This window comes from Anabrus simplex, chromosome 14 (assembly GCF_040414725.1).
Source record: "Anabrus simplex isolate iqAnaSimp1 chromosome 14, ASM4041472v1, whole genome shotgun sequence".
Taxonomy (NCBI): Eukaryota; Metazoa; Arthropoda; class Insecta; order Orthoptera; family Tettigoniidae; genus Anabrus; species Anabrus simplex.
The window spans coordinates 84,900,443-84,916,755 of NC_090278.1; the positions used below are offsets into that span (position 1 = coordinate 84,900,443).

Here is a 16,313-nt window from a genome sequence, read left to right on the forward strand (position 1 = left end):
TTGCCCCATCTTGCTTGAAAATAGTGGTGTGGTCACAGTTGTTCCAGCAAACCTGGCATCATGTGTTGCACAAGTAGGTCCTATAAGGTGTACCTAACAGGCCTGCAAGGGGTCATCTCTACAAAGAAAATGGACCAAGAATAAATGAGCTTGTAAAACTACACCAGTCACATACGCTGAATGCAATGGTTGTTCCTATAACAACCAAGGAACTGACAATGGAATTCCACTGGAAGAACTTTCCAATGTCATGAGTTACGAAAAATTGCACGTTCTGAGTGCATGCAGAGCCTTTTTACCTGGTGCAAGACTGGAAATTATAATTATTTTTATGGCATTTGTGACCATCATCTACGAAATTTGATTCTTGCGATCATTACTGCCCGTGCTGTGTTGTGCTGAATACAGTTGAATTGTGGACACCTGGTACAATTACACAGACAAATCTTTGTGTCAACACCACAGTTGTGTGTTGGTTAAACCAGCATGGGCTGCACACTACTGTTACGTCACCTTTAGCGTTAGCAGCGAGTTGTATGCTCCTCATTCAACTAACGGACAGGATACACTTTGTCACATAACACTGTTTAACATCCGAGTTGTCCAGTTGCAAAGCCTGTTGGACAAATGAATTTTTCAGGGAGGGCAAAAAGCTGTCATTTGTTATGCAACAAAGATAGGAGGTTGATTTTTTAAAAATTAAATACTAAGTGTTCATCCTTGTCATACTGCAAAATCTCCAAAATGTGTTATTTGCAAAAAACTTTTGGACAGGAGTTTTGCAGCAGTTTTGTGGAGATAAAAGGTATGTGCTGCAGTATATGGAATGTTGTGTGCAGATTTATGAACATGTTTTATTAGCTATGTTTGAAATTATTTCACTATGAAAATACCATGAACAGAAATAATTTTAATGTTAGGATATAATGTTTTGATATCTAATCCACCGAGCTCTATAGCTGCAGTCGCTTAAGTGCGGCCAGTATCCAGTATTCGGGAGATAGTAGGTTCGAATCCCACTGTCGGCAGCCCGTGGTTTCCCATTTTCACACCAGGCAAATGCTGGGGCTCTACCTTAAGGCCACGGCCGCTTCCTTCCCACTCCTAGCCCTTTCCTGTCGCATCGTCGCCATAAGACATATCTGTGTCCATGTGACGTAAAGCCAATAGCAAAAAAAAGATATCTAATCCCTTTGATTTTATGATTATGTCAAGAAATAATCATTCATTCAAAATGTTTTATATAAGTTCTTAAACATTTTGTACAGTTATATTAACAATCTGTTATTGTCCTCAACAAAATCTCCCATATCAGTGTCAGTCAATCACTCTATCAATACTGATCTGCATTTAGGGCAGTTGCCCAGGTGGCAGATTTCCTATCTTGTTTTCCTAGCCTTTTCAAGAATTATTTCAAAGAAATTGGAAATTTACTGAACATCTCCCTTGGAAAGTTATTTCAATCCCTAACTCTCCTTTCTATAAATGAATATTTGCCCCAGTTTGTCCTCTTGAATAACTTTCTTCATATTGTGATCTTTCTTACTTTTATAAACGCCACTCAAACTTATTCGTCTGCTAATGTCATTCCACGCCATCTCTCCACTGACAGCTCAGAACATACCACTTAGTCAAGCAGCTCTCCTTTCTCTCAATTCTACCCAGCCCAAACTATGCAACATTTTTGTAACGCTACTCTTTTGTCGGAAATCACCCAGAACAAATCGAGCTGCTTTTCTTTGGATTTTTTCCAGTTCTTGAATCAGGTAATCCTGGTGAGGGTCCCATACACTGGAACCATACTCTAATTGGGGTCTTACCAGAGACTTGTATGCCCTCTTGTTTACATCCTTACTACAACCCCTAAACACCCTCATAACCATATGCAGAGATCTGTACCCTTTATTTACAATCCCATTTATGTGATAACCCCAATGAAGATCTTTCCTTATATTAAAACCTAGATACTTACAATGATCCCCAAAAGGAACTTTCACCTCATCAATGCAGTAATTTAAACTGAGAGGACTTTTCCTATTTGTGAAACTCACAACCTGACTTTTAACCCTGTTTATCAACATACCATTGCCTGCTGTCCATCTCAACATTTTTGAGGTCACGTTGCAGTTGCTCACAATCTTGTAACTTATTTATTACTCTATAGAGAATAACATCTGCAAAAAGCCTTAGCTCTGATTCCACTCCTTTACTCATATAATTTATATATATGAGAAAACGTAAAGGTCCGATAATACTGCCTTAAGGAATTCCCCTCTTATTACAAGGTCAGATAAAACTTCACCTACTCTAATTCTGAGATCTATTTTCTAGAAATATAGCAACCCATTGAGTCACTCTTTTGTCTAGTCCAATTGCACTCATTTTTGCCAGTAGTCTCCCATGATCCACCCTATCAAATGCTTTTGTTTCTTAAGAGGGAACCCCTTCCTCCATTGAGACTGGCACAACAATAGCAGAAAAGAGTTTCCCATGCTTCAGTATGCTTTTTGCTTCCACCAGAATTGCTGGTATAGTTTACTTTGTTCCCTGACTTTTTGTGTAAGTATGATCCTCTTACAGGGTTCTGGGAGATAACGAGCTTTGCTGCATAACACACGCTGGACATAGACTTCTGTGGCAGTTCCAGTTATTTGTCACCTTTACACGTTTGGATTAAATGCACTTTGCCCACGTATTACATTCCTGGATTGTGTATTTTGATGAGCTGCACACAATGGTTGTGTTAACTCATTTTGATAAAAAATGGATATAGCTGGTTTTGCAACTGGATGACTCATCTGGGAAAAATAGTCTGACAATTTGGAGAATGGGTGCAAGCATTTATTAGGCTTAATGATAATGTTTAATGTAGTAATAGGTACACTGTATTAAGGAAAACTATGCATGTATTAAAAAAAAAACAATAAATTATCACTTCCTCCCCAGTTTCTGGAATTAGGGGATTGGAGTAATTTATTTTTGTAGGTCCTCTGTGACTCATGCTAGGGGACCTTGGGTGGTTGACAGCAGAGGTTTTTCACTGGGTGTAAAACATCCCTGTACAGCAATCAATATTTGAGTGAAAATTCTGTTGGATCCCATGATGTGTGCAACACAACTTAGTTGGGCCTTAACACCTTGAGTGCCACGTGAGACCAACGTTGACTCACAGCGCTTAATGCCATTCAGGCCGCGTGAGTCCGCTGTGGACTCGCGCGCACTCTGTCTCAGGCCCCGTGGTGCCATACTGTCATCACACTTGACATGTAAACGTATGTTAAATGAAAATAGGTGGCCAGTACGTCATGAATCTATTCTTGGCCTGTCCATTTACGAGTCCTATGTGGCACCACGTAGCCCGTACGTCACTGTAATATATCACCAACAATAAATAAATTATGACATTATTTATTGTTTTCTGATCGTGTCGTGTACAAATAACAATATATTGTACTGTATAGTGTACTCATTGTTCATTATATCATATCAGGGTCTAGGTCTATAGACAAATTGAAAACATAGGACAAAGGAATTACATGAACTTTCTAGAAAAAATATTTGTAAATCTGTCATTCGCAATCACATCACAAAATTGGTACACTTTTTGCATATGAATTTAAAGTATAACAAATGAGACTTTCTGAAGAAATATGATTCAAACTGTGTTTTACAATCACAATCACACTACAAATCTGTGCACTTTGAAGAAACAGTCAGAACAGAAGAAATTTTCATAGGTTGGTCATTTGAACTTAGACTGTAGAGTCTTCCTCATGGCATATGGCCTTCTTGATTCCTGATGGATCTCTTCATAACAATTACTGCATGTCTGTGTTCCCTGTTGGCCTACATCCTCCAGTTGGTGGGGTAATACCTGTTTCTTTGCTACTTGTGAGGGAATGTGAAAATTTTTGATACCGGTACCTGTTAACTGTTCAACAATGTCCTCTTTGAACTGGGCAACAGATATGCTCTCAATCCCAAGTTGATTGGAAATATAGATGGCATTTACTATACTTGTGCCGATCAATATCTCTATAGCTATTTTTTGTACCATTTTACTCCGTCTCGGAAGTACTATAGCTCTTTATGAACTGATAAATCAATGTACGGTTTGTATTTGTTATACTCTATAACACTGCGTGGTTTTTGCTCTTCACCATCCCTCCTCTGAATAGTGACCATCTCACCAGTGTGTTTAGTTGTCAAAATTAAGACGTATCTTTTATCGTGCCATTTCTGAACAACCACATCAGTGTTACTTTCCCGGGCTCTTGTCTTTCCTCTTGCTAACTTCCTTTTAGTAACATTGGTTGGATTATACTTCCGATTAGATTTCAGTGTTCGAAAGATAAGAGTTTAATTCTTTAGTAGTATACCAGTGTGTCAGGAAGGTGAGAACTGTGCTAGGATACGTGGTGACACATTGGTCTCACGCGGCCTATACAGCTGGAAGGTAGTGTCAGTGGCCGTGTGAGACCAATGTGTCACCACAATTTCAACACAATGTTATGACTACAATTTTGGCCCAAGGTGACTAAAAGGTACATTTCTGTCATAAGGTGCACCATTTTATACTCTATAGTAAAAAAAGAAAGAATGGCCTGGATGGAAATTTTTTTTACTACATACGTGGCACTTAAGGTGTTAAAGAGTTGTAGTCTGACGTCACGTGCCACCGGCGAGAAAATGGTCTGTAAAATAGAAACTATAACAGATGCCACATTTAAGGAAGCTATTCCCACATGGGTTGGTGCTGTGTTTGTTGTTGGTTTATGTAATTGTTTTCTAAATATTATTTTTGTTTTTTTTTTAAAGTTAATTGGTGGCTAGTTATACAGTTTTAGCATGTGCATTTGTTGAGGATTATGTAATCTATGTATTGCAGTGACTTGTGCTGTCTTAAATGCTGGAATTATTAGCACAAGCTTAGGAATGGGTCAAAGTTTATTGAATTGAAGTAGGCTTACATGTTTTATTAAACACTCAGCCTGTATGAAAGGGTGATATGCTGCAGATAGAGGTAACTATGACAATGCAGTGTACTTCGTAGTTACTGCTTTTGCTGCTCAAATGTCAGAATCCAACTCTTGTGGGCCCAACCATAAATGAACCTTGACAGATTTGTTACTCATTGGTGTGATTGTTTGGATGTATACTGAACTATATACAAAGTAAAATTCCAGTTTAAGGGATTAATTTTCTAATATATTTTCTTTCTTTGCAGTTGCTGAGACCTGTATTTTCCTGTACTGCATGGATGAGATGACTTGGTGGGGTGGTTATAAAATTGTTCAGCAACCAAGACAAGAAAAGTGGCTTAATTTTGCATTCATGAAAACAAGAACAGTGTTGCAAGAAAGTTAATGGACATATTGTGTTCTTATTACCATGTGATATAACAATGCATTTTAATTGTTAATGTTAGGAAAATAGTGGTCATTTTATTGCCCAAACTAGACTTTTTGATGGCTTACTATTGTTACTATGTGCAGTAAGTTTTATAGTTTATTAAATGCAAAATAATACAGTAACTCTGGAGCAGTTCTTATTTATTGCTGGATTGTTTGTAATGTATTATATTTTAAATTGATAAGGATGATATGTCTCTTCAAAAATTTTGCAAATGGCTGAATATTTTATTTTTTTAGATGAGGGTGGAGGAAATACAATTAGTTGTTTGATATAACTTCCAAGGGCTCAACAGTACTAACTTTTTTGTTAATTGAAATATACTGTTTTGTTCACATAGCCTTCACATAAATTCAGCACTGTGATTATTTTGAAAATCAGAAAAGTACTTTCAGAAAATAGGATTTATTCAAACTTGCTTCATTTGCCATTGTAATTTTGTGAAGTTGGTACTTGTCTGATTTTCAAAATAATAATAGTATTTATATTTGTAGGTTTAAGGCTATGTATAGTTCCACTTAAGAAAACAGTGCCATTACTGAAAGTAAAAAGAGAATGTTATCTTGAATGGTTCACAAGTTATTTGAGGTGGACAATTTAGCTGAATAATACTGTATAACATATTTATCATCACAGTATATTATACTGTTTGTGGGAGTGTCTTGAAGTGTGGTTCATAATGCCACAGTTGCAAATAGGGAATTTGTTGTTTTGCTATTTTGTTCAGATGTTAATTTATTGTGACATGTTTGTAATAGGAAGCTGGCAACTGTTTCCTTCCTACATTTGGTACTGTAACTGTCAGTTTTCCTATATTTAGAGAACAATTTGTTTTGTCTGCAAATTTTCATGAAAAGGAAACAATGTTCAGGATACTTAACATATGATAAAACCAAAAGAGTTGAGGTCTTTCCTCAGCCTTGATCATCAATTGTATTACTTATTGTAACATTATGAAAATTATGTAATAAAGGATAGAAAGAACAAAAAGGACTTCTTTTTATATATGTACACACATGCACAATCCTATCCTTCCCTTTTCATGTAATGAAGCAAGTTGTAATTCATCTGTATTGCAGCAAGAATAGCTTAAGCTCATGTGCCTATATTGAAATGGATAAAGGATTTTAACATTCCAGGTTTTCCATTCTGAATACACCAAAATTATGGAAATTTGGACTTAGTTTTTTTTTCTTCATTTATTTCTTTGCAATTCCATCAAAAATAAAAATTATTGATTAAAAACTTAAAATTATTGCATTAAATTTTTAAAAAATACAAAAAATGATAAAATTTTACTATAAAAACTGCATTTTGAGCAGAAAAACAGCTTAAAAATATACCCTAAGTCCAACACCTCATTTCAAGTGTCCAGGTTCAGCGTCGAAACTTTGATGAATCACGGACTTTCCTGTTCAAGAAGAAAAAATTTGAAAAATTAATATTACTAAGCACATCCAATACAGTACTGCTATTGCGCAAGAAGAGAGCACTTTTACTCCCCCACTTGCGCAATAGCAGTACTCTATACATATCGAAGCACCTACAAAAACTGTGTGATGTCCGAGAATTCTTTGAGGCAACTCTCAGTATTGAACTGTTAGGGTTTTGTTATCTCAAGTGGAAACATTTTACACAGGTGTTTCCGCAGGTGCAACGATAAGCTGCAGCCATTACACGTAGCAGTACTGCCAACAATAATGGAAGTGTGTATATCAATACAGGGTTATTCACCTAAGGTGTTACACAGAAATAAAGTCTAAACCATTAAAGATATCGGTATTCTGTTTTCATATTCGTAAATTATACCCAGGTGCTTGTAAGATAACATGCCACGTATTCTCATGTGGTGATTAATAACCGAGATATTAATACTAACTCCATATTTTTAAATGGAACGGCACTAATACATACAGCTGGTCTAAAAGTTCAACTGTGTACAAGTTAAAATATGTAAGTATTTTCAAGATTGGACAATTACTTTTCGAGATATCAATAAAACCCGCATTTTGGCTTTTGCGTGCCTCATCAGACAGCGTACGTTCGGCCAAGCATGAATTGGCATGCAAGCTGTTTCCTGGCATTTATTTAAACCACAGAACGGATACCATGCATGTACTATAAACTGTCGTACACAAAATGTGATGTGCCCTAACATACCCTGGGTGTGCAATGTTATTGTATGACTGGCAAACACACAACGGGGAAGGAAGATTAAAGTTGCTTGTTTCGTTTTGAAATCCATGTGTAACAGGTTGCGCTCAGTTTGGCGTCTTTCCCCACGGGTGGGAATGGGAAGGATTTAGAAAAACGTCGGCCGTGGCCTATCTCAAAATGTACCAAGTCAAAGTAATCATTTCATTCCTTTTAAAAACATTAACCCTTCCTGTCCTGTCATGAGTTCGCCTGTCATACACACTTTGCAAACCCATCATATGTGTACGATATGTTTACATGCCTCGTATCCATTCTGTGGCTACAATCACACCCAGGAAACTACTTGCGTGTCAATATGTCCTTGCCCGACTGCACACCGTCTGATGCGGCATGCAAAACCGCTCATGACGTTCTTCTTGATCTCAGAAAGTAACTGTCCGATTTTGAAAATACTTGCATATTTGAAGTTGTACGCAGTTGAACTTTGAGGCCAGCTGCACGAATTTGTGGCATTCCATTTAAAAATATGGAATTAGTATTAATATCTCGGTTATGAGAATACGTAGCACATTATTTTACAAGTCCCTGGGTATCATTTACGAATATGAAAACAGAATAGACATATTTAATGGTTTAGACATTTCCGTGTAACACCTTAGGTGAATAACCCTGTATAATGCATACAATTGCCTACTATGAAAATTCTCAGCCTGTTTCCAGTCATTCGACCGAGTCCCGAATGCAATGAACGATGCTCCCATCGAGCAGCGAGGGCAGGAACCGTGCCGGCTGCCGAAGCCTGTCGCACTTCTCTAGGGCAATGATTAATGACTGACGGATGAAATGATAGTGTATTGCTGGAATAGAAGAGAAAGAAAACTGGAGAGAAACCGATCCCGCCTCTGCTTTGGCCAGCATAAATCTCACATGGAGTGAGCACGATTTGAACCCCCGAACCCAGTGGCAAGGGGCTGGCATGCTGCCTCCTGAGTCACTGAGGTTTCATAATTGCCTACTAGTGAAGAAATAATCTTGCATAATATTTTATTAACCGGCCTAATTTTACCACAGATTAAAATGGCACCGTTATTTCTTTGGTTTTGTTGGCACGAGGTATTGAAAGGGCATGTGTTTTATTATCCCTTCAACTACTATGTCATAAGAGACTCATTAGAGTAGGCCTCTTCTTTGTTAGTGTTTTAACATCGCACAAATACACTGAAGGTTTTCAGCGATTTAAAGATTTGCCCGGTATGAAAATGGGAAATGCCTGAAAACCATTTTTAGGGCTGCCCTGAACCTGCCATCTCCCAAATGCAAGCTCACAGCCAATTCACTTGGTTGGAGTAGGTCTCTTGTACTCGTAAGTGCTGAAAGACTGCACTATTCAGTGAAGCTTCCTGGGAGATCCAAGCACTAATGATTTATTTTGTGTTAATGAATGTAAAGTTTTTATAATTTATCGAAATAGCCCGCCTGGTGGCTGTGATCGTTAAGGTGTCTGACACCGTGGTTAGCCAGTTAGTCACACTGGTCACCATCAGAATGTTGGCAGGTAGGCGAGGTGGTGATATACAATTTCTAATGACTAGATTGTGCCAAAAGCCTGGATTAAATTCTAAACCTCTCAGCAGTGCTCATATGGAGTGAGGGCATATGACACTGGTGATTTGCCCTTCAGATGGGGACGTTGAGCCTTGGGCAGGCCGCTTGGTGCTATTGCACAGAAGTAGGCTATGTGCCAGCACCATGTTTCACCCATCTCCCTTCCTACTATCACGTCATTTAATCTTAACTCCTCTGATGAGGTTGACGTCAGAAAGAGCACCCGGTCGTAAAAGCTCTCTTCATACCCGATTCCGTAAAAAAATGAGGCAAGGGTTGGATGTACGTGTTAACAGAACCAAGATTAGTAAGTTCTTAAGCTCATTAATTTTAGGTTCATATTATCTGTACCATTTTCCATAACAACTGTTCAACACTTCCATGAGTTGGCAATACTACTAGATGAAAAATTCACAAACAATTTCTAACAAGTAAGGACAACTTTCTGATCATTGACTTGTGCAGTAACAAAAGTGTCATATTTCCTAACTGTTTACCTAGATTTTTCTTTTTTTTAAACGCGAAGAATTTGAAAAAATTACTGAACATATTCCAATCCAAATAACAAAGGTGATATTCAACAATAAAAAGCTCTTTTTAAAAAATGGAAACTTTGAAAATTGAAACAGGATCCTCAAGGGAGTATACAAATAAATTGTTGATAATTATATGACAGCTACGAGATCTCTTAAGTTACACGAAATTCTAATATTCTACATATTCTGGCCACATGTGCCTTAATGGGGAGTCACTTTAACACCATACCTAATACACATACACTATTTTTTTTCGGTACAAGCAAGCAAAAATTAAACAGGAAATATGATATGCTCTACTAAGCATTTTGAGATAGGAACGTAGTATCTGAGTAACCAACTTAAAGGTGTTATTTACATTAGCTTTTACAGTACCACATCATTGACAAACATGAGTTTATGTATAACTTTGGACCTCACAACAAAATGACGGCTACCCAACTTCAATGCAAGCACAATATTCGTGCACAAGATACCCGCGTACCCTTTCAAATCACAGGCGACTGCAATCCTGGTAACGAATTCCATGTCCTTCTTTTTTGCAAGTTGACTTCCGTCGCACCGACACAGATAGGTCTTATGGTGATGATAGGGTAGGAAATGGTGCTTATTAAGGTACAGTCCCAGCATTTGGCTGGTATCAAAGTGAGAAACCATCAGTGGGGTTCGAACCCAGTATCTCACAGCTGGACGGCCAACTCGCTCGGTCACTGTGCATGTACCACCATCAAAAGAAGTACAGTAAAGTATTGATTTTTCATGTAGATTTATTCATTTTGATCAGTCAATGCAATCATGAACTCAACAGATTCAATTCTAAAACGTGATACCTTTACACGCCAACAGCGCAGTTAGGCGAGTGACAAGCATTTTACTTAATGTTATTATTACTGTTTTTCTGAACACCCAATTTTCTGACCATTGGGAATAATATAAAGCAACATACATGTAAAACATCGCTGTAAATAATCCAGAAAATAGTGATTAGACATATTTAACCCCTTTCTTTTCAAATCTTAGGTTTCTTATCTCAAAATGTTCAGCAGAGCATCTCCTATTTCCTGTTTAATTTTTGCAAGCAGTTAGTAAAATCTAAATGAATGTTGCCAACACTTTTCAACACAGATGCACAAACTGCATTTCCTTTCTCCTGACATATTCTGTACACTGTTATGATTGGATTCAACATCATCCAGTCGCTTCGATAATTTTGCAATTTAAGAAATGGCTGTGGAAGTAAGGAGAAATTGAAGGAACTTACCAGGAAATTGAATCTAGCAAAGAAGTCAGCTAAGGATAACATGATGGTAAGCATAATTGGCTGTCATACAAATTTTAATGAAAAATCAATGGGTATGTATAGGTACTTTAAGGCACAAACAGGTTCCGTGAAGGACATTCCAAGAATCATTAATGAACGAGGGGAGTGTGCATGTGAGGATCTTCAAAAGGCAGAAGTATTCAGTCAGCAGTATGTAAAGATTGTTGGTCACAAGCATACTGTCCATATAGAGGAGGTGACTAATGCTAAAGAAGTATTAAAATATACATATGATAACAATGACATTTACAATAAGATACAAAAGTTGAAAACTAGGAAATCAGCTGGAATTGATAAGATTTCTGGGGATGTACTAAAGACAATGGGTTGGGTTACAGTACCATATCTGAAGTACTGAAGGAGCTATACCAAATGAATGAAGAGTTGCTATAGTAGTCCCTGTGTATGAAGTAAAGGGTGATAGACATAAAGCTGAAAATTACAGGACAGTCAGTTTGACATGTGTTGCATGTAAGCTTTGGGAAGGCATTCCTTCTGATTATATTAGACATGTTTGCGAAATTAATAATTGGCTCGATAGAAGGCAGTTCAGGTTTAGGAAAGGTTATTCCACTGAAGCTCAACTTATAGGATTCCAGCAAGATATAGCAGATATCTTGGATTCAGGAGGTCAAATGGACTGTATCGCGATTGAACTGTCTAAAGCATTTGATAGGGTGGATCATGGGAGACTACTGGCAAAAATGAGTGCGATTGGTAGGTGGTATGTTCCGAACTGTCAGCGGAGAGATGGCGTGGAATGACATTAGTAGACGAATAAGTTTGAGTGGCGTTTATAAAAGTAGGAAAGATCATAATATGAAGATAAAGTTGGAATTCAAGAGGACAAATTGGGGCAAATATTCATTTATAAGAAGGGGAGTTAGGGATTGGAATAACTTATCAAGGGACTTGTTCAAGAAATTTCCAATTTCTTTGCAATCATTTAAGAAAAGGCTAGGAAAACAACAGATAGGGAATCTGCCCTAAATGCAGATCAGTGGTGATTGATTGTTTGATGGAACAAAACCAGCAACATTGCTGGCCATGATAATTTTACACCTGCAAGTAAACTGAATTACGTTTTGACCACTTCAAAACCAAAAAGAAATCAATGACCGCCCAGGTGGCAGATTTCCTATCAATGGTTTATCTAGCCTTTTCATTTAACATTTTCCTTGATAAATTACTCCAATCCTTACTCCCATCCTATAAACGAGTATTTGCCCCAATTTGTCCTCTTGAATTCGAACTTTATCTCCATATTGTGATCTTTCCTACTTTTATTAAAGCTCCGCTAAAGGTTTAAAAAAATAATAAACCTCAATCCTTGAGACAAGATCAAGGCAATACCATCTGTAAAATAATATACATTCTAACCAAAGAGCTAAATGAGAGAGAAAATAAAAAAATTAGCCAAAAACTTTGTTCGTACTTCCTTGGGGATCGAATATAATAAGTGTACTTTTGTACCAAAGCAGTCCACAAAAGAACATGGTTAAAATTCTACATCTGCACACTGCTTCAAGAAGGTTGTCCATACTTGCTTAAAAATGATAAAATTCTCTTGATTACCTTCATTACAATGTAGGAACATGAGGAAATGTTAGACATACCATTGTAACAAACAAATAAATCAAGAGAACTCAAAGGACTGGAAGGGAGAAAAACTGAACGAAAGTCTGAAACCAGTCAGCATAAAGCAGAGAAAGAGGTTTCTCAAGTTATTCTTCCAACCAGGTTTTAACTACAGAAACTCAATTCAAAATTATTCTGTTTCCAAATCAAATTTTCTTAAAGCTTAATTCCTTATTATTTGCAGGGCTAACAACAAATGAGATGGGGAAATGAAAAAAAAACCATGCTTTAAATAAGTTTCTCTTTTCCTACAAGGAATTAAACCAGTTTCTCAGAGACCCAGGAATATATCTATATTCTAGAGGTAGCTCCTTTCGTTTCAAAATTATGATTTGGACAGACCTGTGATATCCTAAAACAGTGCTTTCATTATCATTTGTTGAGTGATCAAATGATGATAAGATTGTTCAGACTCATCCTGTCAAATTATACTGCATTATTGTACGAGAAAAATAACATCATTTGGCTTCCCAGAACTGGTCTCAAAATCAATCACTTCAAAATATTCCTACAAAAAGCTATTTGGCACTTATATCTTTAGTTAAAACATCTAACCATTTTATGTTACTTAAAATAATTGCTCATTTTTTTTCCTTTTCTGAATCCATCTTTCTATCAGCTTTTCTAACTCAAGATCACTTGGTTTCTTTTTAGATATCCTATCAAAAACATGATGCTTTATGTTTTCACTCAACAACTAGGATATCCCTTTAAGACTTAACGTGTCCTTGTTCGGCAATAATTTGCACGTCAGTACAACCTTGGATATAAACAGAAGACTACAGCTACACACAAAAGCCTTGCACAATCAACCTGTGTCAATCCGACACAATCTTATGTGCCTGGGCACATTTTATACATTCAACACTCTCGATGTTCAGCAGACTATTTTCAGTTAAAGTGAGGTTGTCACTTTATTTTAATTAGACAAAGATTTTAAGCCAACATATATCTCTTGCTCATTGTATTCTTCCTTACAGGATCTTTACAGTCCCATTTGACTTCTTTAAACAGACATCCTACTGTTGTGTTTCAGTCATGGTTGTGTTTTTTAACTTGTTTTGATTTACTGCAGATGATCAATACACACATTGAAACCAGTCAAAAAATCTCTGAATGAGTTAATGCTAATTAATGTATTGATTAGCTGGGATTAAAACTTTTATTTTTTGTAAATACAGTAGACATTACAAAATCTGTTCACCGATTGCAACAGGGCTTAATGACGTTGGGACTATTGTTCATGAGGAGCTCCATGGTCCATCTGATAAAAGTACACGGTGTACAGATATCAATACATACAAAAAGGTTGATATATCTCCATTCATTATTAATCCAACAATCATATTCGAATCTGACGCCAACCAACCTATGGAAATGCACTAAGAGAAAAAAAAGAGTGCACAATCTGACTGTCCCCCATTGCACTGAAAGAAAAGCAAGAGACTGACTTTATCGGATGCATGGCCGGCACAAGGGGAACCATAACATCCTTCTTTAAAATTACCTTTTGCAAAGGTTGTATATCCCTCTCTTATAAACCCAGACCGTCCAGCGGCGTTTCTACTCTCCGAGACCTAAGCAGCTGTACGGGAGGCGTGCACATAGCTCTTGACCTTGTAAGGAGCGTGCACATGTTCGACCTGGCATCAAAAGCCAGTCTGAATCTCAGCTGTTAACATGATGAGACAGTTATCGTTGCAACACCGTATTTTTGTACGTAAAAGTTATTTTAAGTACGAGTCGGCTCTACGGGTACGCGATGAATTTGCTCAGCAATTTCCTGGTGAAGTGCCACCTTCATGAGCACAGATTCATATAACTGTAAATAAATTTGAAACTACTGGCTCAGTGCTCAGTTTTAAAAAGTGCGCGCATATGAACAGTTTTAACAGAGGAAAAGCTAGATGACATTAGTGCGAATCTTGAACGGTAACTGAATAAATCACTCACCAAATTAGCACAACAAGTAGGGATTTCGGTTTCTTCTGCACACAGAGCTACAAAGCTGTTACACATTAAACCGTACAGGTTTACATGGGCCCATTGTTTAAAACCTGCTGATCCAGCCACAAGAGTGAGTGGTATCTTATTTATTTATTTATTTATTTATTAATACATCCATAACAGGGTATATCCCCAATTACAATGGATGGTACAAAATACATTCTATATATAAATGGTACCTATATGTACAAAAGAATATATAACAATTAAAAAACCAAGATTGCAACACTGAATAATCGTTTATTCGATCCACAGCTTGTGATCTTTTTGGATGAGGCCTGGTTTCATCTTAATGGTCGTGTGAACAGTCATAACTCTTGCTATTGGTGTGCAGAAAATCCTAATGGTGTTTATGAAGTCCTGGTTCCTCATTATGAAGGATGACGCTTCCAGCATCTTTTATAAGGTAAGATTTCATATAAGATTGCATACACAGCTTAACCTAACAGGCATGGATTTGATGCCAGGCTAATCCTTTAAAACTTCTGCAGCAGGGCGGGTGGCCACGTGCAACATAAGTTGGGCTGAGGCAGCTGCTGTAGCGCAGACTAGAAACACTGTGCGCTCGGTCTGGGTTTATAATAGAGACCCTGAATTATGAAGAAAGTAGTCCTTGCAGGATATACTGCAGTACTCGGGCATCACCTACACCAACAACGTCTCCTTCCATTGCAAGCCACAAGAGGCGATACCTCCACTACCAGATATAAATGCCAAATTTTCCGCAGCTTTGGCTACACAGTATTTGTTAAAAGGATAGATTTGTAGGTGTACTTTTAAACTGCAATGTTTTATTTATATTATATATGTAAACACTGCACTTTGCCCAATATGGCAGCCCTTGCTTTCAGTATATCCCCAGAAATGTTATCTATTCCAGCTGCTTTTCTGGTTTCTAACATTTACATTTTTTAAAAATTATCTTTGTTATTGTAACCTGTGTTTGTGGTATTTGGTGAGGCCTAAAAGAAGAACCATGATTTCAGGATCTTATTTTGCGTTATATAAAGTTATGCGTATAAGATGGACATCGGACTTAAAGTTTACTATGCTGTTTAAAATATTATTATGGATTTATTGTAGAAAACAAATAAGGAGACATTATGAACTATTAATTAGGAAGAAGTTTTGGTCTATGAAGAATGTGAAATTTGATTTTGACTCATGTTTGTTTGAAGGAATTTTGTAATATTGAGTAACGGTTTATTTAATATTGGTAACTAACTTTTGTGGCAGTGTATACTGCCACGTGTAGATTTTAGGTGATGCAATTTGAATTGCATCAGCAACATTCCAGAACTTACGGGATTAAAACTGAAGTGTATTTTTACTGGTCGAAATAACAACCTTTCCTATTGGTAAATGTGAAAGCCACGAGTGTATTCCCGTGTCCTAATTGGTTGTCTCCTGATTGCCCCATTTCCGGCTTCTGGCGATTTGGCCAGAGCCAAGCTTGGTTCCTGCGTCTTTAACATCTGACCGACCTAGCGAATGGACACGCTCGGGGTCTGCCCCGTCTGGGGTTGCCTGCCTCTCACGGTAAACACTATATTCTTGTGTTTGATTTAATTTTAATTAATTCTTGTATTTCGGCCTTATCTTATTTAATGTAACTTTCCGTGGTAATGTAAAATTTT

General features: G+C 37.2%; 1 protein-coding gene and 1 long non-coding RNA gene across 4 annotated transcripts in view; one reads left to right on the forward strand and one right to left on the reverse strand.

Moving 5' to 3' along the window:
* The window catches only part of LOC136885528 (uncharacterized), a 56,249-nt gene extending 49,882 nt beyond the window's left edge, over nucleotides 1–6,367 (forward strand). Inside the window, exon 3 of the long non-coding RNA XR_010861550.2 lies at nucleotides 5,228–6,367. This is a non-coding gene — a long non-coding RNA (uncharacterized lncRNA). The remainder of the gene's footprint in view (nucleotides 1–5,227) is intronic.
* LOC136885406 (uncharacterized) overlaps nucleotides 1–16,313 on the reverse strand; it is a 139,600-nt gene that overhangs the window by 100,198 nt on the left and 23,089 nt on the right. Inside the window, exon 4 of one of the 3 annotated variants that reach the window (XR_010861526.2) lies at nucleotides 6,678–6,823. The exons of the other annotated variants lie outside the window; for them this stretch is intronic. The gene's annotated coding sequence lies outside the window, so the exon portion shown is untranslated. Of the gene's footprint in view, nucleotides 1–6,677; nucleotides 6,824–16,313 lie in introns of those variants that run through there. 3 annotated transcript variants of the gene reach the window in all.